This window comes from Topomyia yanbarensis, chromosome 2, assembly GCF_030247195.1.
Source record: "Topomyia yanbarensis strain Yona2022 chromosome 2, ASM3024719v1, whole genome shotgun sequence".
Lineage (NCBI taxonomy): Eukaryota > Metazoa > Arthropoda > Insecta > Diptera > Culicidae > Topomyia > Topomyia yanbarensis.
The window spans coordinates 380090006-380115809 of NC_080671.1; the positions used below are offsets into that span (position 1 = coordinate 380090006).

Genomic DNA, 25804 nt, shown 5'->3' on the forward strand with positions numbered 1-25804 from the left:
GTAAACAAAAACATACAGCATTACACTTCACGGAAGTTCATGTGTTGCAAGTTACCCCATATGCGGGGTTACTTGCAACAGGCTTAATTTTTGGCCATCCTGAAAACAGGGAATGATGCTTTGATTTGATAAGTACCATTTAGTAGTCTTTATGCTATCATTGACGCTTGTACATATTGAAAATTATTGAAGTTTCAGCATTTTTAGTTATAATACCGCTTTAAAGTTGAAAAGTGTTGCAAGTAACCCCGATTGACGGTACAACATAATAAAAACATAATATTGCTACTACATACGGTACCTCCAATAGTTTTAAAGTTATTCGAATTGTCATTTTAAGAAAAACTATACATTGACTCAAATAAATTTTAAATGACTTTTATCGGTCAGGTACCAAGCGCAAAAAGTATACACGTGGATTAAGCGATATTGAAAATATATTTTTATAAATAACCACTCATTATTTGATGTCCTAATTATATAGTTTTCCAAAAAAGCATTTTTATCCATTTTTTAACGAAAGCAGAACGACCTATTTGAGATGTATCTATATAACAAATAGGTTCTTCCAATTGTTACGTTTTCCACGTATAAGTGTGTTAGTTTATCATGAAAACCTTGATTTGATGTAAGAATTTGGTTCATCAAATACCTTAAAAAGGACCAAAATGTGGTAAACTACTCTACATTTTGCCCGTTACATAATAGTACAGGACCCATTACCTCAATTGAATACAATTGGAAGATTGTAGGTCTGAATTGCCGGGCTAAAAGAATGAATTTGCTGCAGGTTGATAAAATCGGGTACAAAAAGTACATGAAATCAGGGGTACATAAAAACGGAGGTGCATAGAATCGGGAGTTTATAAACACGGGTCGAAACTGTACTCATATTGTCAGATTGTGTATACTTCATTATGCTTATTAGCCATTATTAAATTTCATCTGGGCGTATCCAAAACCCCAGAACGAAGAATGTTTTTAAAATCTCTTGAAATTCTGAGCTCGTTGTCCAATTTAATGAAGTTTGATATATTTCTTGCTACTATTTAATCCGGCGGTTTTCAACTTTTTTGATGTTGCGGACCTCTATGGTTCAACATCGATTTTTATATTTATGTTTGACACGACTCAGTACGTTAGCATAACTGAGCCATGGAGACATCATGGTTTGTACATCATGTTATAATAATACCTTAATACAAAGCTACTGTTGACAGGAGGGTCTTGTGGATGCGGCTTGCACATTAGCCTTCTCTCGTGTTATTGTTCACGTCCATATCCCCATTGCACAGTGGTCCAGATTATTGCTAATTTAGGAGGAATTTTATCTTTCTGACAAACATGTATAATTTAGCCGTATAATGTCTTAGGATGAATTTGTGTACATCAGAAGATGCTTCTTTTTGTTGGGATAGTTATTAGGGTGGTTCTAATTTATCAATAATACAAAAATTACTGATGAAAGATAGAGCTTCACGGTCTTCCACAAAGTTGTAAAGAAACTTATTTTGAATAAATTCGTTGAATATATCAAAGCTCTATCTCTCTTAGTTTTTGTTATATAAGAAGTTTAAAACAATGGATTAGTGTTCCTGATAAACACGTTTTTTTAGTATAACATTCGTATTTTTTACTTTTTGTTAAAACAACCTTTCAACAGCTTATATAAAACTTTAAGCCGAGTATTTTTCTCTTGGACACCGAGGGTCTAATTTTTTTCTTTCAAAAGTTATGGACACTTTTTGTCTAGAGAATAGCCTATTTCAAGGCTCATTATCGCTGATGCGGGCACCGAAAATTGAATACTGTTTTAATCACATTAAAGATCATACTTTTTGGTATATTTGAGCAAAAATTGGCGAACACGTTATTTTTTTGAATTTTGCACTTTAAATTTAAATTTTGTAGTTTTGCAGGTTCAACGCATTTACATACATATCTTTGTATTATGGAAAAAGGCCACTTTCAAATATCATTCTCTGATCGCAGCAAGCTTTGCATAAGTGGAACGACTGTCAAAAAATGTTTTCTGATTTTATTCGTTTTAAATAAAACTGTAGTCAATATGGATATTAGTCGAAGTAAGTTGTCGAATTTGCTTATCGGTGGTAAACGACAGATGAACTGCTTAAGTTCATTACAAGTAGTAATTCAAATTTAAAATTGAGACTTGTTAGTGCTCGGAAGAAAATAAAAATCTTCATTTTTGAGTTTAGAAAGTTTTGGATTCAGAGCAAGCGCACGAAAATTCCGTTTGAGCCGGAAAATTTTGTGTGGCTTGAAGGAAAACTAAGATTCGAAGTCGAAGGTACAAGACCATTCTCCGAAATATGCCGCAAAGCCCAAAATAAAGCAATCAGGAAAGTTGTGCGATAAGTATTCCACGGTTGGTTGAAAAAATTCTCCATATATAAATCATAAATAGTTTTTATGGCCCAATTATTTTTAATTAACACATTCTGTACTTTCGCAAAATATTGTTAATATGTTAGAAAAATCGAAAAGGAAATACAAAGGTTTTAGGCAATACACACCTAAAAAAGTCGTGTTAATTCACGTCTTTTGACCATGACATATAAGTGCATCGAAAATAACATAGTTTTAGGTTTGATTTTAATTTTACATGACGTAAATTTCCCTAAATCACGTAACTTCACATCAGATATGGTGTCGGTTATAAATGGTTAGAATTGTAATCTTATGTCACTACTCATGGAAATTACATTTTTGAGCTAAAATTGAACGTAACATGGTGATATTTTATCATATCGTGGATTGCCGTTTGTTAAATTGTGTTATGTTTGAAATTAGGTCAATAATAAAATTCATATTTTTTGGTGTGTATCTTTTATGACGCTATGCGACAAAATTTAAAATCTTCGAAATATAAATTTAAGTTGCCAATTTTAGTAAAATATCGTATTTTCCAATTTTTGTTCTAATGTACTTAAAAGTATGTTATTTTCTATGGTTCTATCAGAACTTACTTTTATTTGCCCCAATCAGGGATAACGATATTTGAAAAAGGGCTTTTTATGGATTCCATAGCTTTTGAAAGAAAAAAGTTAGACCTTCAGTATCATGAAAAAAAACACGGCTTGAAATTTCTTAAAAGCTGTTCAAAGGTTGTTTTAACAAAATGTTAAATTTCTTCCGAACATTAACAAGTCTCAATTTTATATTTGAATTACTACTTGCAATGAACTTAAGCAGTTCATTTGTCTTTTTACCAGCGATAAGCAAATTCGCCAACTCTCTTCGACTAATATCCATATCGACTACAGTTTTCTTTAAAACGAATTAAATCAGAAAACATTTTTTGACGGTCGTTCCACTTATGCTGCGATGAGAGAATGACGTTTGAAAGAGGCATTTTTTTCATAATACAAAAATATGTATGTAAATGTGTTAATGCGTTGAACCTGCAAAACTACAAAATTTAAATCTAAATAACAAAATTTTAAAAAAGTATGATCTTTCATGTGGTTAAAACAGTATTAAATTTGTGGTGCCCGCATCAGCGATAATGAGCCTTGAATTAGGCTATTTTATAGACGTAAAGTGTCCATAACTTTTGAAAGAAAAAAGTTAGACCTTTGGTGTCCAAAAGAAAAATACTCGGCTTAAAGTTTTCTATAAGCTGTTCAAAGGTTGTTTTAACAAAAAGTAAAAGATACGAAATTAATACTAAAAAAACCTATTTTAATCCACCTAGCGGTGCAATTGTGCCTTTCTCAACCATGAATCACGAGAATGTGTGCGTTGTTTATATTCATTAAAAGCTTTTAAATGCATATATTACATTTTATTATTATACATCACATGACAACTATATACAGGAAAATAAATCATTATTCGAGTTCTAAAATTTTGAAAAAGAAGAAACAGCCACGGTAGTATTGAACTGAAAAAAGTTGCGAAATCGGCAAAGTCCCAAAAAGTCGATTTTTATAAAAAAAAATGTTTCGAGATAACATAAAATCTCGACGTTTCATGCATTTTAAAGATGTTTGGCATCAAAAATACGAATTCGATTTCTGAAATTTCATGGGGTCCCCCTTTGAAAAAAAATTTAAGTCCCGGCTTATATGGGCATTTCATATGTGACCGGACGATTTTGTCTATATTTCCGGACCCATATAAGCGATCCGTACGAAATTTAATAGACATCTATGGGGATATTATAGCTATCATTTGGAACTAAGTTTGTGAAAATCGGTCCAACCATTTCCGGGAAACTGATGTGAGTTCGAAAATTTTGAAAGATGGCCGCTTTTCCCGGGCACTTCCGGAACCGTCTATGGTGGTCAATGTAATCAACGAAAGTTTGGTTGGCCGTCGGTGATCTAGAACAGCAAATTTAAGTTGTTTGAGAGACATTTTAGCGAAATTTTTACCTCTTTTGCTTTCATCGGAGTATCGGTTTGAATCACAATTTGCTATGTGATCGCACGCCACAACCTGTAACTCCGGAGCCGGAAGTCGGATCGGGATAAAATTATATAGCCATTTACGGGGACTCAATACCTTTCATTTGAGACCAAGTTTAGTCGAATCGGTCTAGCCATCTCCGAGACACGGATGTGACTGTTATTCTGAATTTAGATACTTCCGCCGGGGCTTCCGGAACCGATGATGGTGGCCAATGTGGCCAAATAGACTTTGAATGGATGTTAGTACTACTAATACTACAAATCGAAACAGTTGTGGTCATATTTTGGAAAAAATTTCACCTTTATACATTCATTGTAGAATTTATTAAAATCGACATTTTCTGCGTGTTCGTACTCATCACCCTGTAATTCCGGGACCGGAAGTCGGATCCATTAGAAATCTAGCAGCCTATGGGAACGTTGCACCTTTCATTTGAGCCTAAGTTTGTCAAAATCGGTTCAGCCATCTCTGAGAAAAATGAGTGACATTTTTGGTCACATACACACACAGACGCACATACACACACATACATACATACACACATACATACACACACAGACATTTGCCGAACTCGACGAACTGAATCGAATGGTATATGTCACTCGGCCCTCCGGGCCTCCGTTAGAAAGTCGGTTTTCAGAGCAATTGCAATACCTTTCTATTGAGAAAGGCAAAACGTTTTTTCAGGAACACCCTATTCCATTGTTTTAAATTTCTTATATAACAAAAACTAAGAGAGATAGAGCTTTGATATATTCAACGAATTTATTCAAAATAAGTTTCTTCACAACTTTGTGGAAGACTGTGGAGCTCTATCTTTCACTAGTAAAAAGTTTGTTTTCGTATTTTATATATACTAGAACCACCCTAATAACTATCCCTACCAAAAGAAGCATCTTCTGATGTGCACAAATTCATCCTAAAACATAATACGGCTAAAGTTAAAATTCCTTCTAAATTAGCGATCTGGACCACTGCGTCGCCTGTATTAGGATTTATTGTGCAGGTTGTTGATTTGGAGACACTAGACCGATCGTCGTTATTTCATTGTGGGTACAGGAAGTTAGTTTCGATACGCAAAACGCTGTTGGAAATGACACCGAAAATTTTTCGGTATCGCTTGTAACGAATTCCACGTCTCTGTATTTTGACATAAATCTTATAATATGTTCTGGTCTAATGGGTGGCGCAAGGTTGTGTGGGCGCACTTCAATATTATCGTCATCCATATATACAGGATCTTGGTTTTAACTTGACAATACTTGACATTTGCATATTGTCCTTCGCTATGAAGTTTTCTGACTGAGCGAAACTTTCAACCGATATCTATACACATCGCGTGGTGTAACTGTATGTATGTCATCTCCTTGAGATTAATAGCCGTTTTCACTTTTAATAACAGTTCAACGTCTTTTACTGTAGGGCAAAGACGAATTTATTTGAAGTGAATCGATCTTGTGTTTTCCCACTTTACAGGCACTTTTATTTTCTGTATCTGGTTCATTTCGCTGCACACTGTTTAATGAAGATCGCTTCTGTTTGTTATCAATATATATTTACAATTACTAGTGTTCCTCCGCGGATATTCAGATCTGACTCCAGGATGTTTTGAAAACCACTTGAAACGGCCGTTTCAGTACTTTACAGATATTAAACAAAATAAAAACATAAAATCACTCACCTTTGAAAGTTTGTCATACGATATTTCGATGAGAGACAACTGTTAAAATAGAAAGTGAGAATGGTTTACATTGATTAATCTTCTGAAGCTTATATTTTCCTATTATTATAAAGTATTAGTATATAAAAAGTACGAACGAGAATCACACTTTCAAAACTATTAGTTTCATTTGGCTTTTCGCTCCGAACAATTGCATAAAACAAAAATACCTATCCCGAATTTGAATTCGATGAAAATAAGTTAAATATCCTTTGATATGAGATACGAATAAAAGCTCCAGAGTATTTCTCGGAGACACCACATGTCTAAAATGCAAGATTCGCGAGATAATTTCTTTTGACCAGTTTTTCACAATTCTGGACCACCGTGCACAGTTCTCCAGTCTTCTTGTACGCCGACTACACGTATCTTCCACGATTAACCACAGCTAGTGTCAGTAAGCAGCATCCCAAAATCTAGGACCTTTATCAGGTTCTCTGCTGAACATCGTTCAAGCTGGTCTCTTTTCCAGCCTTCACCATACGTGTCCAGCTCGAGGTAGCCTGCCATTCTTTAGCATTTTTTATGTCTGAATACTTGGCACAGCTCGTAATGCATGCTTCTGCACTATTCTTCGCTGTACCACCAAGTATTGAGCGAAGAATTCTTCTATCAAACATGCCGAGCTCTCGATAGTCTACCTCTTTCGACGTCCATGTCACGTAATACACCTTAAAAAGTGCTATTCGCAACCGAAACACACCTTTTCTCTTCGCGGTTAAATCCGTTATCACATGTTTTCCAAGATCTACAAACTATTCGACAACCTCATCCCAACCATTTCCATCTCAGGATCATCAGTGCTCGGATAGTCTTGCTACCTACTTCTGTGATTGGCGTCAATGGTGTCGATGATGTCCGCGAAGCCAAAAAGCATTATGATAGTTCCGAACCGTTGTACATCTTTGTATTGCAGCTATGTTGACCAATTAAAGCAATAAAGTACATCGCCCTGCTTCAATCCAACTAACGTCACTAACGAGTCGGAGAGACATTCTCCTGGTACACCAATGCTTGACTTTGAACTGTACAACATACAAATAGATCGATTCAGAAACCATATTTAAGTGTTGGCTGCCTCAGCTCGTTCTGTTTCACTGAATCGCACGCTGCATTCAAATCCATTTTCCGTCATTGATCGTCCTTTTTGAAACCCACTTTGGTATTTGTCGAAAAATCATTCAGCAAACGCGGAGCAGTCTGCTAAACAAAATACGTGAGGTACTGCGGATCGTAATGTCAAGATAGTTATTATACTTGAGGGCCATCCAGGCAGACTGAATGTGGATCTGCTTCTAGTATCAAAAGGCTAAAACAAAGCATTGGTACTTCATTCCGTTGTACAATTCGATCTTCGATAGACTCTACTGTCAGTTTTTAGGAAACAGACCAATTTCAAGGCTACATATATACTGATCACTAAGAACTTTTCTTGGTTGGGGCTCGATTATAGAGAAAATCGAGGTTAAAGAGACTATTTTTGCTGTATTTTTGGATCTGAAACGTGCTTTTGAGACAATTTCGGGACCTTTACTTTTGAAAACTTTAGAGCGATTTGGTATCGGAGGGATAGCACATAAGTGGTTTGAAAACTATTTATGTGATAGAACTCAGAAAACTAGTTTTAACGATTTTGTATCTAGTCCTCTCGACAATCCTCTTGGAGTGCCGCAAGGTAGTGTCTTAGGTCCTATTTTATTTATTATGTATATAAATGACATTAGGCGAGTTTTACGATTTTGTGACTTAAATTTGTTTGCTGACGATACTGTTCTGTTCATTGCAGCTAAGGATATAGATGAAGCCGTGGCGCATTTGAACGAAGATTTGCATTCCCTTGCTCGTTGGTTAAAATTTAAACAATTAAAGTTAAATGTTGCTAAAACTAAATATATGATTATCTCTTCGGCTAATACTAGGCCTGACGTTAACGTTGAAATAAATGGTGAGACTATTGATCGCGTTAGTGAATTAAAATATCTTGGAATAATCATTGTTGATAAGTTAACCTTTAAGTCTCACATCGACAATGTCATCAAAAAGATTGCTAAAAAGTATGGTATATTGTGTCGTCTGAAAAATGATTTAACAATTAGTAGTAAAATTTTATTATATAAATCTATTGTTTCACCACATATTGACTTCTGCCCGTCCATTTTGTTTCTTGCCAATCAAACACAAATATTGAGATTACAGCGATTGCAAAATAGAATCATGCGATTAATTTTAAAATGTAACAGATACACTTCCTCTAGTTTCATGCTAAGCGCATTACAATGGCTCTCTGTGAAGCAAAGAATTTATTACTTAACAATGGTGTTCATTTTTAAAATTATTAATGGAATGCTGCCTCGACATTTGTGTGATCGAATTGAAAGAGGAAGTGATGTGCATAGGTACAACACTAGAAACGCGTCTGATGCAAGAACACCTAACTTTTTATTTAGTAGATCACAGAACTCCTTGTTGTATAAAGGAATAAGTTTTTTCAATTCGATGCCTAGACATATTAAACGTGCGGCAACATTAGCGGAGTTCAAAACACTATGTATTTCACACGTAAAATCTGCTTTGTAGACAGATTTTTTGAATTTTTATATTTTGGAGTTATTTGAATAACTATGTAATACCACGAAGATTGTATTTTTTTTCTCTTCTATTATTTGCATTTAATCACACTAAGTTATTATATTCGCTATGATGATGATGGATTTTTGTTAATTGTTTATTATAGTTTTTAAAAACTAATGAGATGTCTACAGAAGTCTGAGCCACGCGCGCGATAAGAAGATAGAGACTAACTTGAAATCGAACATGGTGACCAGTACTAAGAGCTCATCGGGTTGAATTGAAGCTTTTAGGCTTTTGTTGTGATCAGGGTCTGATTTGATGATGGAGTTGCTTTGCTGGCTTTGCTCGACAATAGAGTTAATCTCGGTTATTGCTGCCATAGCGGCAATAACGGAGTTGGTTCGTTGAGTGTGGGGCTTGGTGACTTCTTCTGATAAAACAAGATATCGGGTTCAATTCCTGATCAATCCAGGGTATTCCCGGAAAGGAATATCCCTGGATTGCCTTGGGTTAGTGGTACGCAACTTTCAATAAAGGGGCCTGATGTGGATGATATAACTCGATTAGACTCTGCACTGCCACTAGGCTCGTCACTTCTCACCTTAGCAGGTGGTAGTACCGATGTCTTGGTCAGGCGGGAGGAGTCTTACAGAGAATTATCAGAAATGGAAGTTATTGGGTTCAATTCCCGATTCTATCAAGTATCTTCCCGGAATGGAAATTTTCTTGATGGACCCTGGTTGTTGATGGAATATTCGAAATATATCTGGTTACGTTCTTTTGAAGGAAAGGCTATGTCTGTAAATTGAACCAGTCCGTTTTTTTGTTAACTGGTCTTGTCATGATTTAAAATATTAATTATCTTCTAGATAAATCGTTCAGCTCACACCTTTGTGGGGGTATGAGGTGGGACCATCATCAACACAACTTATACGTCAAGTGCTTTAAGAACCGCCAAACTACCACGATGCCTACAACTAGTTATTTACCGCAAATTGAATACCGTCAGAAAAAAAAATAAATATCAATTTGCCTGGAACAGTTAGGAAATGATTTTGAAATATTTGTATCGATGTTTCAATTTTTGATCTCAACCGTTTTCTGCTCAGAGCCAATTCATCCTTTCTCTCCTCAGAGCTCACTGTCGCTCCTACTTTCTAAGAGGAGAGGCTTAAATGACAAAAGGTCTCTTCCACAGCTCCGCGGTCAACACTAATAATATCGTTTCTGTGCATATACGGGATCTATGTATTGTGCTTGCGAGGGCAGTGCCGAAAATAAAAATAGGGTGAATTGCTTTAATCAACCTAACAGCACGAACAAGCCCAATAATGTGAGAATATTCAAATTTTCCGAAAAGCCATGGTCCTACGTTATCTGCCAAAAAAATGATGGCTTACACAAAGTTCATGCAATACAACTCCAATCAGAGAAGTGGTACAATCACAAGTGGTTTCGATTAATAAGAAATGAAACATTCACTCGTGCAAGAATTTTTCATCGATTCAAAAATTTGCATCTAAAAATATTCCTCAAAAACGAAATCGTTGTCACTAAATTTTTAATGCAATTTTCTCGCTCCAAAAACGAGCCACCCGGGAAGGAATTGGTTGCTTTTTTCCCCTCCTGCATCCTGCGGCCACTTTTGTCCGTTTGCTTTCCGCTTTCCAAGCCGAGCTGCGTTACCGAGCTTTAAATTATTAAACGTAACATACATTTATTTGATTTTTAATTAATTTCGTAGGAACTCAGCCCGACGGGTGGGAGGGTCGTGCTAGAGGAAAACAGAAACCAGCTCTCGAATGAAAGAAAAATGATTCCATTCTTTATTCCCGGTGTGGAATGTTCGTAACCGGAAGGGGGCCGGTGGGGGTTTTGTCGGTTTAGGTCCGCGCGCGTGGGAGCCGTGCTAACCGGGAGGAGGCAGCTATTCCAAGATCTCTCTCATGTCTGTACGGATCAGTGGGTTTCTAGTACTTACAGTCAGCGCCGAGTGTGTTTGAAGCGGCGGTAGAATAAGATTTAGTCGGGGCTGCTTTATGAGAGTTTCCCTTCTTCCGACTAGTCGTGTTGCTGGTGGCAGTAGTGAAAGAGAAAAGCTTTTGCTTCGCTTCCACTCGGGATGGCATCAGACGATAAAAGCCGTGGCGCTGCATTCATTCTAGCGGTGAAATTGATTTTCCTCCCTGCGCGTACTTTAAAGGAAGAAATTGAACGCCCAGGTTTTTATATTGCAACCGAGAAGCAAACAGCAGCAGCAGCAGAAGCGTGTGGTGGAATTTCGTTTTTTTATTATTTTGCTTGCTATCGCAGAGATGAAGAAGAAAAACTCAATTTTGTGAATTGATCCTGACGTCGGTAGCTGCTGGCTGGAAGGTGGATGCGGATTCCTGGTTTTCTTTATAGAAGGTTTGTGGAATGACTAATGCAAATAGAACTAAATTTGAGATCAGAGTCGCTTCGAACCGTAAAATAATTTCCTTTCGGTTGGATGATTATCAACATCGAATCTTGGTTAAGGCAATTCTCCAACAGCACTTGAACTTGATAACATGTATGTAAAGTGTCCAAGCAATCGATACAATAAACTAGATTAGGATGGTCGCTTGGTTTGGTAATAGGGACGTCATTGTGTTGATTTAAAGAAACCTAATTGTAAGGTAAAACGAACAATTGTATATACCTTCTTTGCTGACAATATTTTGGTTTAATTTGTTCAGATAAACACTGAGAGCATTTTTCTTTCTGCTTATTTTTGCGTTTTAAAATATACAAATTGTGTGAATGAGATTCGTTCCATAGTTTACTTTTCATTACAGAATGTATACAATTCATACAATTGAGCGGAAAAAAGACCTTGAAAATATAAGAGAAACAGAATATTTGAGCTATTTAGATTATTTAGCCTTCATTTCAATTCGATGCTTCTTGAGTCACCAACCAAAGCCGTAATCTGCTCTGTACTTTTTTCATACGTTTATTTGACACGGCATTTGTGGAAGCTTTTAACGCCAGTTTCTTTTTTTACATAGCATATTACAAAAATCCTTAAGACTAATTTTAACTATACTAGTAATTTGTCTAAAACTAACACTGTAATCACTTAAATGTTTGCTTTCTTCCTTACATTCTTGTATTTCATAATGATCTTGTATTTTCGAGTGCATTTATACACTTTTTTTCTGCTATTGTCTGAACTTAAAACAAAACTGAATATTCTAGGACACTTTAATTGGTGAATGATTAGCCTTGGATGAGAGTATGAGGAGATGAATTTCATTAAATTTTGACAAACGCTGTTTTTAGAAAATGATAGATAAGTTCCATGTATAGAGGATCGCGATAAGCCAGGATATCTCTAACAGGAACATGGATTGGTCTTCCTCGGACTTGTAAAGAATCTACTAATTCACGATATTCAGTGCAGGACCAAACAACATGCTCAATGTCGTGGTAACCCTCTCCACAAGCTATTCTACCCTCTGCGAGCCCAATACGACGGAGATGCGTATCTAAAGTATAATGATTGGACATAAGCCTAGACATTACACGGATGAAGTCCCGACTTACATCCAATCCTTTGAACCATGCCTTCGTTGATACTTTAGGGATAATTGAGTGTAGCCATCGTCCCAGATCTACATTGTCCCTGCTCTGTACTTGTCAGTTTATGTTAAATCTTGACATACTCTGCATTTTCAAGCTTTGCGTTTCCAAGCTTGTATGAACAGCATACAGTTTGTTCAGGCTATATTGGCTGGACAAAAACTAGGCATTACTGCGAATTGGGGAGTCTTGCTGGAATATGGTGTGGTTTGGATTGGGCCCTGCCAAACCTCTTAAATAAGCCATCACTCCGAAAGCAGCTCCGATGAAGCGATTCTGTGCCGGTTCTTCTAAGATTTTAAAATTCCAGTAATCCAAGATCTTAGCAATAAAATAACCCTAACCTAATCGGAGTGCCAACCGGCACATCAGGATCGATGCCAGTAACATCCTGATTATAGCATACTAGCCATGGCGAACGTCAACGAACAGGACAAGGATCACGAATTGGACGGCGACTTTGGGCGGACAGACGTGCTGTTATACTGCCTAAGTAAGAAAGGATGACGCCGAAGCAAAGGAACAGGAAGCAAATTGGAGTGGAGAACACGCCAGTTTCCGCGACTACAAAGAGGACAAGAACCTCGCCAGGAGACGGAAGACCATGCGGGCCTAAGAGGCAGACACTCGAGGATGCTGTTGTTACCGAAGGAAACGACGTCCCGCAACAGGGAAAAAGCTGGAGAACAACTGTCAGAAGGAGAAACACGGGAAATAGCAAAAGCCGAAGGAAGAGTGAAAAGCGGATCAGAAGAGAAAAGGCTCCGGCTCGTCAGAAGGCGACAAGGGGAGAAGTCATGCTAGTCAAAGCCAATGACGCAACGACGTATGCAGCACTGCTCAAGAAGGTCAGAGAGCCATTCGTTTACGAGCGGTCTATCGAGAAGCAAGTGTTTTGTCCAGTCCGTCAGTGTGAGATAAAAAATCGTACCAATCCCCGTTCAAGGTTATCTTGCAAATTCTTTACCTCTCGAGGTTTTGGACTTTTGTCTTCTTTTGTGCGTGTGTTAACCGTTAGGCCGCATTCCTCAGCCTTTTGTTTGCGTAGTGAGGATTGAACAATAGCCAGCTATATAAGCTGGACTGGTGCGTCGTGGAAAACAAATTTACAGATAAGTAAAATCTACCTCTTTTGACACATTTACGGCTTATTCCCGTCTGCGCGGGTGCTAACCCCGTGCGTCGACGGTGTCGATGGCTCCCTCCCCAGACGGCCAAATGGAGGTCGAATCGACTCCCAAGGCTCTCCCCCGACGCAAACAATATCCAGAGCTCTCGACTGGTCCCGTTGTGGTCTTCTTTCGGCCCAAAACAAAATCGCTGAATCTATTACAGATTTCGAAAGACCTGACGGAACGATTCTCGGCTGTGACCGAAATAAAAAAGGTCCGCTCAGACAGGCTGAGGGTCGTGCTGACTAACTCAAAGCAGGCAAACGATATTGCTTGCTGCGAGCACTTTACGAAGGACTACTATGTGTATATTCCAGCTGTAAAAGTACAGTCTGAAGGCGTTGTCACCGATGAGAGTTTGACATGCGAGGATCTGCTGGAGTATGGGGTTGGCCGTTTTAGAGACCGCTTACTTCAACCAGTGAAAATACTAGAGTGCAAGCGTTTGCACTCAGTGGTAGTTGCGGGGGATGGTTCAAAACGTATGCCCAATCAAACTCTTATCGGGTGACCTTCGCTGGTACCGCTTTGCCAAATTACGTCCTCTTGCACAAGGTTCGTCTGCCTGTGCGTCTGTTTGTGCCGCGGGTTATGAATTGCACAAAGTGTAAACAATCGGGTCACACAGCCACCCATTGTAGCAATAAGGCCCGCTGTGGAAAAGGCGGTGAGAATTATGTAGACGATTCTTGCAGTGTCCTTACTGTGCAGAGAATCTGCATGATATCTCGGCATGTCCCGCGTACAAACTACGCGGGGATAAACTACATAGCACATTGTCTGGGCGTGCACCGAGTACAGTTCCGCCAGGTCTCGGCTTATGGACACCCTCCGGGCCCGAGGAAGACCACCCAACGTCCCGGTTCGAGAGGTGTTGGCAAGCCGCGATGTCCTCTATATGTCCCTTATGTACACCTTCGTAAAAACCATCAATATCCAACTTTAACTGCCCCTTTTTCCTTACCATTCTCAGAAGCCCTCTCTTTCACCTGTACCGTACACCCACGATGGTTTGATGCAACTCCAAGTCGACACAAAACATCCCTGTCGAATGAGCCAACAAATAAGGGACCCACAGCACGAACATCACACGCACAACTCGAAATGTAGCCGATCAACATCTGAGCCGCACTACGAAATCGTCTGGAGAAACCCCTGCCATCTTGAGGAGGACCACCCGGCGCACAGAGGAGTAACTAGAACAAATTCTTGGCCAACAACCAAAAAAAAAAAATTTTGGATTTTTTATTTAGTTATATTTTTTTTAGATACTTAAAAGCATACTGTATATTGTGGCAAAATAAAAAATATGCCAAAAAATGCTAAAGATTTTTTGCATGGATGCAAAATGGTGACATTTTAAGGGTTTTTAATTATTTTTTATTATATATCCAGCAAAATCGCTTTCAAATGATGACGACTGTATTAAATAAGACAATATTATAACAAACGTAATAGAACACAACTATTTGTATAACCTCCGCTTGAAAATAACCGAAAATAGTAGTGTTGCTGTTTGTTGGACCAGCTTTAAAAACACCTTTTTTAAACAAGTTATTCCAAATTTGAATGATAAAAAAGTTACATTATACGGCAAGATCCGGCAAAGTTGCTTAAACAACATTACAAAACAAGATTCCGGCTATTCAAAAAATATTCAATCTCTTCCGATCTTTTCCGATCCACAAATTCCAAGCGATTTGAAAATATTGATATTTTTACTAATTTGAGGTACGCCAAAATGCTGTAGGGTCAAAAACTATGTTTGGCAAAATGAATCTTTATGAATATGTGCACAGGTATCCCTTTTCTTCTTCTTTTTCCACTGACCAACTGTTCATGCAGCGGAAAAAACAAATGTATTCACAAAGATCTCCTCGAAAATACTAGTATTCAGAAGGATCTAGAAAATTGACCCCTGCACTGGTAAGTGGATAGATGGCAAATAGTCCCAAAAACCAGTTATTTTCTATTTGTAGTTCATATTAACAGCAATAGCCGCAATAAATAGTTTTGGCCAGGATTCGACCCCAGTTACTCCTCTGTGCGGCGTCTCAGTACATGATTCTTCCTGATGAAGGCCACCCTGATTCTGTAATCCATCCGTTGATCTCCCGAAGCCTGAAACTGAAATAATGTTCTCCCCCTGCCATCTTTGTCCACCCTACTTCCCCTGACTCTTATATACAGAGAACCCGGACCTGAAAGAATTAGGGAAAACGTGGTAAGAATCAGGCGTACCTAAAAAGGCGAGATGCTCTTCAAGTTAAAGAAGGATCCCACGACTAGCAGCTCGACCTAGCAGGAGACTATTACCAAATCAATGGGTAAAAATACAGAAGTTAAAACCTTAAACCCGGAGATGGTGATTCTGTGCAAGGACCTTGATGAAATCACGACAGAAGACGAGCTGACAGCTGCACTGAAACAGCAGTGTAACCTGGGCGAGGTGCACACGACGATCCGGGTAAAGGAGGGATACGGAGGAACTCAGACAACGATGACTCGTTTATCGGTAACGGCTGCCGATAAGGCGCTGAGGGTTGGCATGTGTGAATAAACCAGCGGAGAAATGCTGCAAGTTATTGGGCTTTGGACATTTGGCAGGAGCTTGCAAAGGCCCGGATAGATCCGGGATGTGCTGAAAACGCGGTGAGACGGGCCATCTTGCGACAGACTGCACGCAGAGACCGAAATGCTGGCTTTGCTCTCCAGCGGACGGAAACGACCATCAGACGGGTGGAAAGAAAGCGACGGTAGGCCAACGGTAATGGAGATAACCCAGATAAATCGGAATCACTGCAACACCGCACAGCAACTGTTGTGGTAGTTTACGGCAGAAACTGTGATACAAGTTATGGGCAGATTTCCCATTCAAGAAGCGGTAGAGCGCCCCTACAAAGGCTTCGTGATCGCCAAAAGCAACGGCATCTTCATGTACTGCTATTATGTCCTCCACGGTGGACAACAGACTCTAATGCAGGAGCAGTTGATCACTCGGAAGCCGGTATTCATTAATGGTGACTTCAACGCCTGGGCTGTGGAGTGGGACAGTAACCAACACAACAGGGTGTATCCTGTAGGAAGCTATAGCGAAGTTAGACGTACGACTGTGCAATGAAGGTTTTGTTAGCATATTTTGGAGAGACTGGACGTCACATTCTGTAGTCCTGCCTTGACAGCGAATATGGATTGGAAAGTATGCGAACCGTATACACATGGCGACTACCAGGCGATTCGCTACCGTATCGGTCAACGCGGAACTCTGCTGTAGCACAGAGAATGATGACCGGCGAGCGAAAGTGGAAGACGAAAGCCTACAACAAAGATCTCTTCGTTGAGACACTTCGACCGAACGGCGGGACCGTGAGCTTGGATACGGCTGATCTAACAAAAAGGATTGCGGTGACTTGTGGCACCAATCCGTGGGGCGACGCGTAAATGAAAGGGCTTTCCTCCCTGCTGTCTGGCCACCGAAACCGTACGGCGTAGACGGAGGAACAAACACGGGCGATCAGCAAGTGACTAACGATAAACTCGCACAAGCGTCAAAGCACCTGAAATCAAAGAAAACCCCCGGTCCGGATGGAATACCAAACGTGGTGCTGAAAACTGTGATACTGTCATATCCGGACATGGTTAGGATAGTACTGCAGAAGTGTTTTAAATGAAGGCAACTTCCTCGAAATGTGGACGGCACAGAAGCTAGTGTTGCTGCCGAAGCCAGGGAAGCCACCGGACAATCCGGCCTCGTATAGACACACATGTCTGCTGGATACACTCGGAAAACTTCTGAAAAGAAGCATCCTTAACAGATCGACGAAATGAACGCAGACTGTCCAAGATGCAATTCGGATTCCGCAAAGGATGCTATTCGAACAGTGCTAGAGGGTGCTGAGAAGGTATCTGAACAGAAGCGACAATATCGTCGGATGCAGTATGGGTTATCACCGGGATGATTCACTCTAGCTGAGGACGTGGAATGCTACCAGCGGAGAAATGCACGTAATGCAAGCCGACTGGTCCGAGCCGAATCGTTGGCTAAGCAGCAAGAGTGGTGTAACGCGGAGAAAGAAAGTTAGACCCACCGACTCATGCCAATGTGTTTGCTCGGATACATAGGAAGCATGGACAGGTGAACTTCCATTTGACGCAGTTTTTGTTTGGGCATGGTTTGAACATGTTACATCACCCCTTTGTCCGGAGCGTTCAAACGACACCGGAGCACGTGGTCTTCGAATGACCTAGGTTCGTAGAAATTCGTAAGGGTATGCCTGGTGTGACAGTGGACAATATCCTTGAAGAGATGTGTCACGACGTGCTGTGAACAGAGTGGTTACGAGTATACTCTCCGAGCTGCAGATGACGTGGCGAAGGGACCAACAAAGTAGCGCCATTAGCTAGAAAGTCGCCGTAAAACCACAAATCTGGATTCTAGAGAAAATTCCGCCACCGGGAAACTCTCCGTTGGTGTAGACTAGACCCGCCGCCGGAGACCAGTTCAGTGGTACGCGACGTCGCACCGGGGGTCGAGGCGCCAGTGAACCGGACGTCAGGCTTCACCGGAATCACGGAACCAACGTCGATACCCTACCGAGTAGCTCATTAGTAGACCAGATCGCATCATCCGGAATCGCTGGATGGACCTCAGCTAACCCGTTGAGTAGGCTAGATCAACCACCGAGGACTAGATCAAGTAGATCGGGACGAAGCGGTAAGCTAAATGGCTCACGGAAACGAACATCGGTATCGGGAGAAATCTACCGCTCGGTTTCGGGAGAATCTCTCTTGCCGGATAATTCTCCGCCGGAGTAGGCTAGATCTATTGTTGGAGACTAGACCGAGTAGTTCGCGAACAAGTCGGGAACTCAACGAGTGCGGTGCTGAATCTGAGTCGTGGTGCTGAACTGCACAAGGGAGCCGAAGGGCTCGGTAAATAAGACAATCTGAAGTTTCCCTCCCAGATTGTCTTTGTAGGGGAAGAGCACTAAGTCTCGACGAGCAGCTAACTTTTCGACTACAATGCAGAAATTGCGAGCCTGTGATGGTCAGGAACTGGTGGTGTGTCAAGGAGTGGTACTGTAACCCTACTGAAGGAACTGACAACTAAATAGTTGAATTAGAGTGGGTGCTATGCACATAAAAACCCCTCCCCGAAGTAATGCAGTCACCGACAAACTGACATGACACTGTATTTTCAAATTTGGCAAGATATTATTAGAGAGTCGACGTAAAATTTTGTAACTCCTACTGTCAAACGTTTGGCAGTACGAGTTACGAAATTTTCAGTCAACTCTCTAATAATCATTGAAGCTACTCTATGTAACTAGAGTTCCTCCAGTAGAAGTTTGGACAAGAGAAAATAGACAACCATAGTTTCAAGGCACTTGGCTCAAAGAAGTTGGGCTATACTTGAAATAGTTAAAGGAAACTATAGCCTTACAAATATATGTTCTAGTTTTGTTGAACATTTGATAAACAGCTGAATAAATTTTGTAAACATATATATATAAACAATATTTGATAAAATATAAGGTAAATCAGGGTAAATGGCATACACTGCATTTTCGGCGAAAGATCTACGGTCCGATCGTAAATCGTTTCATTCTCGGAAATGGAATAGTTTATTAATCAATGTGATAATAAATCCTGAAGTTGTTGTAACGGCATTTAATTAGCAAGGCACTGGAAGGTGAAGTATATTTTTCAATATTATGAGCCATAGTACTCAAGGGAGAGCAAGGAGTTGAATGAAGAAAGTTTAGAAAAGCGTGGAATGGGGTTATTTGAGCAAGCTTAGAGTTTCCCGGCGACTTAACCTTTTGCATGCTACCGCAGGAGTTAGGATCTTTTGGCATTAGAATGCAAATCACCTGAGTCTGCGGCATGTCCGGACGAGCGTAAAGTAACTTGTTACTTCATGCTGTCGGAACCGACTTGAAGTTGATTCAATTTTTTCGATTCACTTTTCATGGAGTCAACCAGAGAACAAAGCCAGTCAATACCGCAATATTGTCCGTGCTTTTCCAAAGGAGACACGACGATTATTTTTAGTCGCGGCAAGATTCGCAGCGCTATTCGGCGCACGATTCGTCGCAATGTATTTCTTATGGGATGACACTTTAATAAAAGGTGGTGTAATTTTGTATAAAACCTTATTGTAAACAAAACATACGAAAACCTGAAACTTTAGAAACACAGTTTTAGTCAGTTTTATTGAGAAATTCAGTTAATGTAAATAATTAGCACACATTAAACTTGGGTAATACATATATTCGACGTTTTTCAGCATTTATTATCAAATGCGCCAATTCAATTCGTCGCCTCAAAATGATTAAACGACTTGTTTCCAATGAAACGTAAAATACTTTCTACTTAAAACGTTAATATGCGATGCTCCGCTCATTTGAATTCGAAAAACTTCTGCTCGTTTGAATATGTCTTGTCCAGACTTTTACTAGAGGACATTAGTGTTCTTTTACGAAAGACACGTTAAGTAATGATGTGTAACTCATTATACAGATGGAGCTACTGTTCCGAGTTTAAATTATTTGCCAAAAAATTTCACTGAAATCGTTCTAGTTGTCATGTCAGTTTGTCGGTGGTAAGGTAGTGCCGGGTAGGAATCATGTTTTAGGCAAAAGCAGTGGTTTAAGCGGCTCGGGTGGTAATCCCGTACCCTAAGACGTTGGGTCTTGTGCATTCTTTCCCGCCTTCTCAGGGTGTTTTAGATTTTTTTTGCTGGTCTCGAAAAAAACGCGCAAGCAAACTCATACTTAGATACACACATACATTGACAGAAACTTGTACGGAGCAAATCTTTAAATTACCCATTTGATCGATTCGGTTGTCACAATTCTACGAGCAAATGCCCAAGAATCAGAACTACCTGAAAAGAGCTTCGCGAGCTAGCTTAAATGCCTTGGACCCGTCCCTGCGTCTGCGATACCAAGCTCTTCTATAAATAACTTTTTGAGTCGAACAAGTTCGGTATTCCACCAAGGGGTTCTTCTAGAAGCACGCAGAACTCGAAGCGGACAAGTCTCTTGATATGCTGTTACTATGAGTGAGTTTGTTTTATTCGTGACTTTTTTATGCTGTAACGACAATTAATTAGCAGGGAACTGGAAGGTGTGAAATATTTTTCAATTTTAAGTGCCTTAGTACTCAAGGAAGAGCATGCAGTTGAAGGAAGAAAGTTTAGAAAAGCGCGGAATAGGTTCATATGAGCATGCTTAGAGTTTCTGGCGACTTAAGCTTTTGTCTTCTACACGCAGGATTCAGGATATTTTGGCATTAAATGCGAATCATCTGAGTCTGCGGCATGTCTGGACAAGCTTAAAATAATTAAAGACTTATGCTGTCGGAACCGAATCCACTACCTTCTCCAAGTCACTTGGAGATTAAATCGTTGGAAAAAATACCCACGAAACCAAGCCTTTATTTATTTATGAATTCATATATTTCTTTATTTATTTGTTTAATTATATACTTATTTATTTATTTATTTATTCATTTCTTAGAGCAGGGAAAAGCCCATTTGATCCGACCACATATTAGCTCTTTCTCAAGTGGGTGCAAAACCTCCTCGTCTTTTCGTACCAACAGATATAGCATAATCCAAACAACAATAGATCTAAACACTGGTCGCAGTGGTTCGTCTCCTACAAAAACAACATAATCCAAATGATACAGAATATGTCTTATATCTACACAATTAACACCCTTAAAATTGACGGACAGACTACATTAAAATAATAATAAGTAAACAGTGCATTTATTTAATACACTTGCACTTGATGTATTTAGCATTATTCTGTTTAGTTGACACCAATTAGCGAAAATATGAAACTGCTGTTGCAGAAATCGGGCATCGCTTTGGCCATAAGTTTTGAAGTACAACTTTAAGTTATCCGCGTAGGAAAGTTTTAGACACTTCAAGGGGAGATTAACGTCATTGATGTATATCGGGAATAAGAATCTCCAGAAATAGATGAAACTAACAAGCAGCAAACACCGGGAAAACTGGTCGACAATATTTGCTCATATGGTATGCTCTCGCTTGGATGCGGTCACTATTCGTCAATGGGAAACCCACCACAACTCCAAAGGGGTGCCAACATACGATAACCTGATGGAATTTCTACGAGATCAGTGCACGGTGTTGCAGTCAATCGCTCCAAGCAAATCTAGTGTTGATGAATTGAGACGTTCACGTTTATCCATTACCCATACTTCAGCTCAATCGTCGAAGAGATGTGTGTTTTTTTTTCGCTGAATCGTTTCACATAGTGTTTCGCTGCAATAAGTTTAAGAGTATGTCAGTTGCCCAGCGAGTCGAGGACGTGAACCGAAGGCGACTTTGCCGAAATTGTTTGTCAGTGGGTCACTTTGCTGATTGTTGCTCACGAGGATCCTGCAATCGGTGCGGCGGCAAGCATTACACCCTTCTGCACTACGAGAATACAGCAAGTCTCATTCGCCCAGTGAAACCTCCCACTCCGCAAGTACAAGGTAGATCACAGATAGCAGGCCCCCAACCTCAACAAATCGTACCAAAACCGCAAGGTCAGACACAAAACACGCCCACTCAATCACCCACACAAGCAAAGGCCACAACTTCACATCCCGTAATTCACACCAGCTCTCAAAACACTCACAATCCACCACAGACCCATACGTAACAAATACTCTCAAGACTACTGCGCAAGCTTTGCCGCGACAGATTCTTATGTCCACTGCGATTGTTCGCGTTGAAGATCAGTTTGGAAACACTTCGTTTTCCAGAACTTTGTTAGACCTGCTCACTGCTGGAAGGAAGAAGCTATCCGAGGATGGCCCAACTCTACAAGATACCGTGTTCGGTTGGGTAATATCTGGAAAGGTTCCGGAGGTTCCCAACATTCCTAGAACTTCAAGCTACGTCAGTTCTACAGCGGATTTACAAGAGTTGATTGCAAGGTTCTGGGAGCTTGGACCTGTCATGTCAACAGTACCCAATCGGTTCAAGAGACTGCCTGCGAGGAACAACCGTGCGCGACGCTGAAGGTAAATTCGTCGTAACTCTACCAAGGAAAGAGTTTACCATCGCAAGACTTGGAGAATAAAAAAACATCGCACAAAAACGATTCCTTAATCTCGAGAGAAGACTCGACGCAAACCTTGAACTAAAGGCAATGTACCGCGAGTTCATCCACGAATATCTGTTGGTGGGTCATATGAAAGAAATTAGCGATGAGTCCTGTGATGATCCGGTTTACTACATGCCGCATCCCGCAGTGCTGAAACCAGACAGTGCTACAACAAAACTACGAGTTGTCTTCGAAGGATCTTGTCGTACGTCTAGCGGAATTTCCCTGAACGACACGCTAATGGTGGGACCCGTCGTACAGGATGATTTGATATCGATCATCACCCGTTTCCGACTGCATCGGTTTGCGCTTGTGGCTGACGTAGCCAAAATGTACCGGATGGTTCGTGTGCAGACATCGGACCAATACTTACAGCGGATCATTTGGATGGAATCGCCGGAAGAACCTATAAAGATCTTCCAGCTTACCACAGTCACGTACGGGACTGCAAGTACACCGTATCTTGCGACGAAGTGTTTGACGAAACTAGAGAAAGACAGTAAGTCGACTCACCCCGTTGCCCCTAGGGTAATCCAAAAAGACTTTTACGTCGATGATATGCTGTCAGGAGCCGATAGTGTCGAAGAAGCTAATGCATTGATTTCGGAAGTGACCCAGGTAACCAACTCAACCGGTTTCACACTCAGAAAGTGGAACTCCAATTCTGGTAAGTTGCTTTCAAGACTGCTGGAAAATCTGCATTTGGTTTGCGGTGGGACACAAGTTCGGATAGTTTTTGTTTTAGTTTTCCACAGTAGCGATCAAACTCCGCCGCCATAACCAAGTGTAGTATCCACTCAGATGCAGCGTGTCTGTTTGACCCGCTAGGATTAGTGGGGCCAGTAGTTGTACAGGCGAAGATTTTTATACAGCAACTCTGGCGTCTGAAGTGTGACTGGGACGACCCGTTGGATGAATCACTACAAGAAGTTTGGAAGGAATACAAGCACAATTTGATGGCTTTTGAATCGTTATCAGTTCCCCGTTGGATTGGCTGCAGTAATGATTGGTCCGAAGTACAACTACACGGATTTTGCGATGCATCAGAGGTCGCATATGGAGCCTGTCTCTATCTTCGTTTCACGGCTTTAGATGGAACCATCACAACACGTCTCATTACGTCCAAGTCCAGAGTAGCACCACTGGAAAATCTAAAGACCAAGAAAAAGAAAATGTCCATTCCTCAATTGGAACTGTCATCGGCCCTTCTGCTTAGCCATCTGTTCGAGAAGTTCGCTCGAATCGCAGCTGTTAAGTCATCCTATTTCTGGACAGACTCGATGATAGTTAGTAGTGGGTGGCAAGTCCAGTTTACTCTTGTATAACGATGTAACTATTGACCTCCGCTATTGATCATAAAATACGCGTTCTAAATCCGATCGAGAACAGGCCCAATGTGGTTTCCTTGGGGTACGCCTGAGGGAGTGGTGAATGTTTCAGAGATAATTTCACCTATTTTCACTGACATTTCGCGGCCTACCGGGTAACAATATATCCAGTTAAGAAATTTTCCGTGGAAACCAATATACTTAAGTTTCGCTATAGCAGTGTCCATTTGCTGCTCTTTCTCCATCTCCTGGATGATAAAGTAAGTATAACTTACTAGATTGGTATTTATTGAGCACCCGAACCCGTGTTGATCAACGGAGAGGTGATGTGAGGTGCAGCGAAATCCATAATTGGCAACTAGACTAGCTTAGATGCTGCACTTAAAGTTGAAATAGTTGGAGACGATACACTGGTTACCCTTCCTGTGCATCGGGCATAAGAATGACTTTTTCCAAATGTCTGGGAATGTTTCTGAAGACAACGAGCGGTTAAATATAAATGACAATGAAGACGCTACGTTAGCTGTGCATTTTTAAAAAAAAAAGTTGGAGGCTTTCTTCGTAGAGGTCACAGTTCGTAGATTTGGGATTACAATATATGACGATATCTAGCGAGACGTTAAAATGATCAAAGACAATGTACTGATAATGAAATAATTACGTTTCAAGCTCGTAGGGTACGAGGTAGTTTGCCAACTCATGCGTAATATCATCAGAGCAGAGAGTTACATCTAACACCTCTTTTCTGCTAGATCATGCAAAAGTTGGGCACTTTCCTACATTAGGTACATGCAGATTTGTACTACTTAAGTATTCCATCAATTCGGTGCCTCTCAAATTGATATCTGAGCTGCTCCATAGTATGTGGCGGGCATTAGCATCACTGACGATTATGAGTGTAAACCCATTTCTGCCACAGTATGACACAACTCTTGGGGAAATCATCAGAAAATGGTTCACTATGCGGCAAATATGAAGAACAATAGACGTATTTCTTGTTTATGTTATCGACAGTCACATTGACTGTGGCAGCACAAATATCACGAGTTGTGATGACGAATGTAAAACATGGGTCAATAGCACTATTCGCAAGTATAAATGCACGAGGTATTTCACGTGGATTTGTCATGCCATTTTTGTTGAAAGCTATACGAAAACGGAGTTAAGTAGCTTTCCAACATAGTAGTTTCCTTTATCAAAATACGGTTCCTGAACCAAAGCTATGGAAGCTATTCCTTCCAGCAAATGGCGGAACAGATTCATAGTTACTGTACGTTTATGCTGAAGATTGATTTATGCTACTGTAACCATACTCGATCACAGCACTACACATTTCATTCTCAGCACTTATTGTACAGCAACTAGAAGATACCAAACACGTTGATCGACTACAGTGAACCCCGAAGTGGGTGTTAGGGACATGACCATCATTTGAAACCCACGATTTGTGAAGAAACTGTGCTAGAGATCCACTTAACACAGCAAGGGTAAGACCCTCATACGTCTCCCAACCTTTGAACGGAACGGATCGTTATATTTCACAGTGGTGTTCGGTGTGTACATTTTAGTGAGTCAAGGTCATCCTTTGTTCGTTCGTTAGCAGCCGTTCTGCTGGTGCCGAAAGTAAATCCAGCACATTGTTTTCGCTGGTGCGGAACAATCGACGTTGTTTGCAGATAAGTTTTGCTTTATTTTTTTTCCCTCGTTTGCTTTCTTTCCTTTTCCCTACTTTTACTCTACCTTGTAATCAAATAATAAGACACATTCCCGTTTATATAACGCTCTGCCCTCGTGCTTAAATGGCCGAGGGCGAAATACCATCTGATGTAATCATGGAAG

At 40.3% G+C, this 25804-nt stretch overlaps 1 protein-coding gene across 4 annotated transcripts in view; it reads right to left on the bottom strand.

The window, feature by feature from the left end:
• The window catches only part of LOC131684666 (connectin), a 698123-nt gene that overhangs the window by 202542 nt on the left and 469777 nt on the right, over positions 1 to 25804 (bottom strand). The window contains exon 3 of one of the 4 annotated variants that reach the window (XM_058967732.1): positions 6119 to 6157. The exons of the other annotated variants lie outside the window; for them this stretch is intronic. The gene's annotated coding sequence lies outside the window, so the exon portion shown is untranslated. The remainder of the gene's footprint in view (positions 1 to 6118; positions 6158 to 25804) is intronic. 4 annotated transcript variants of the gene reach the window in all.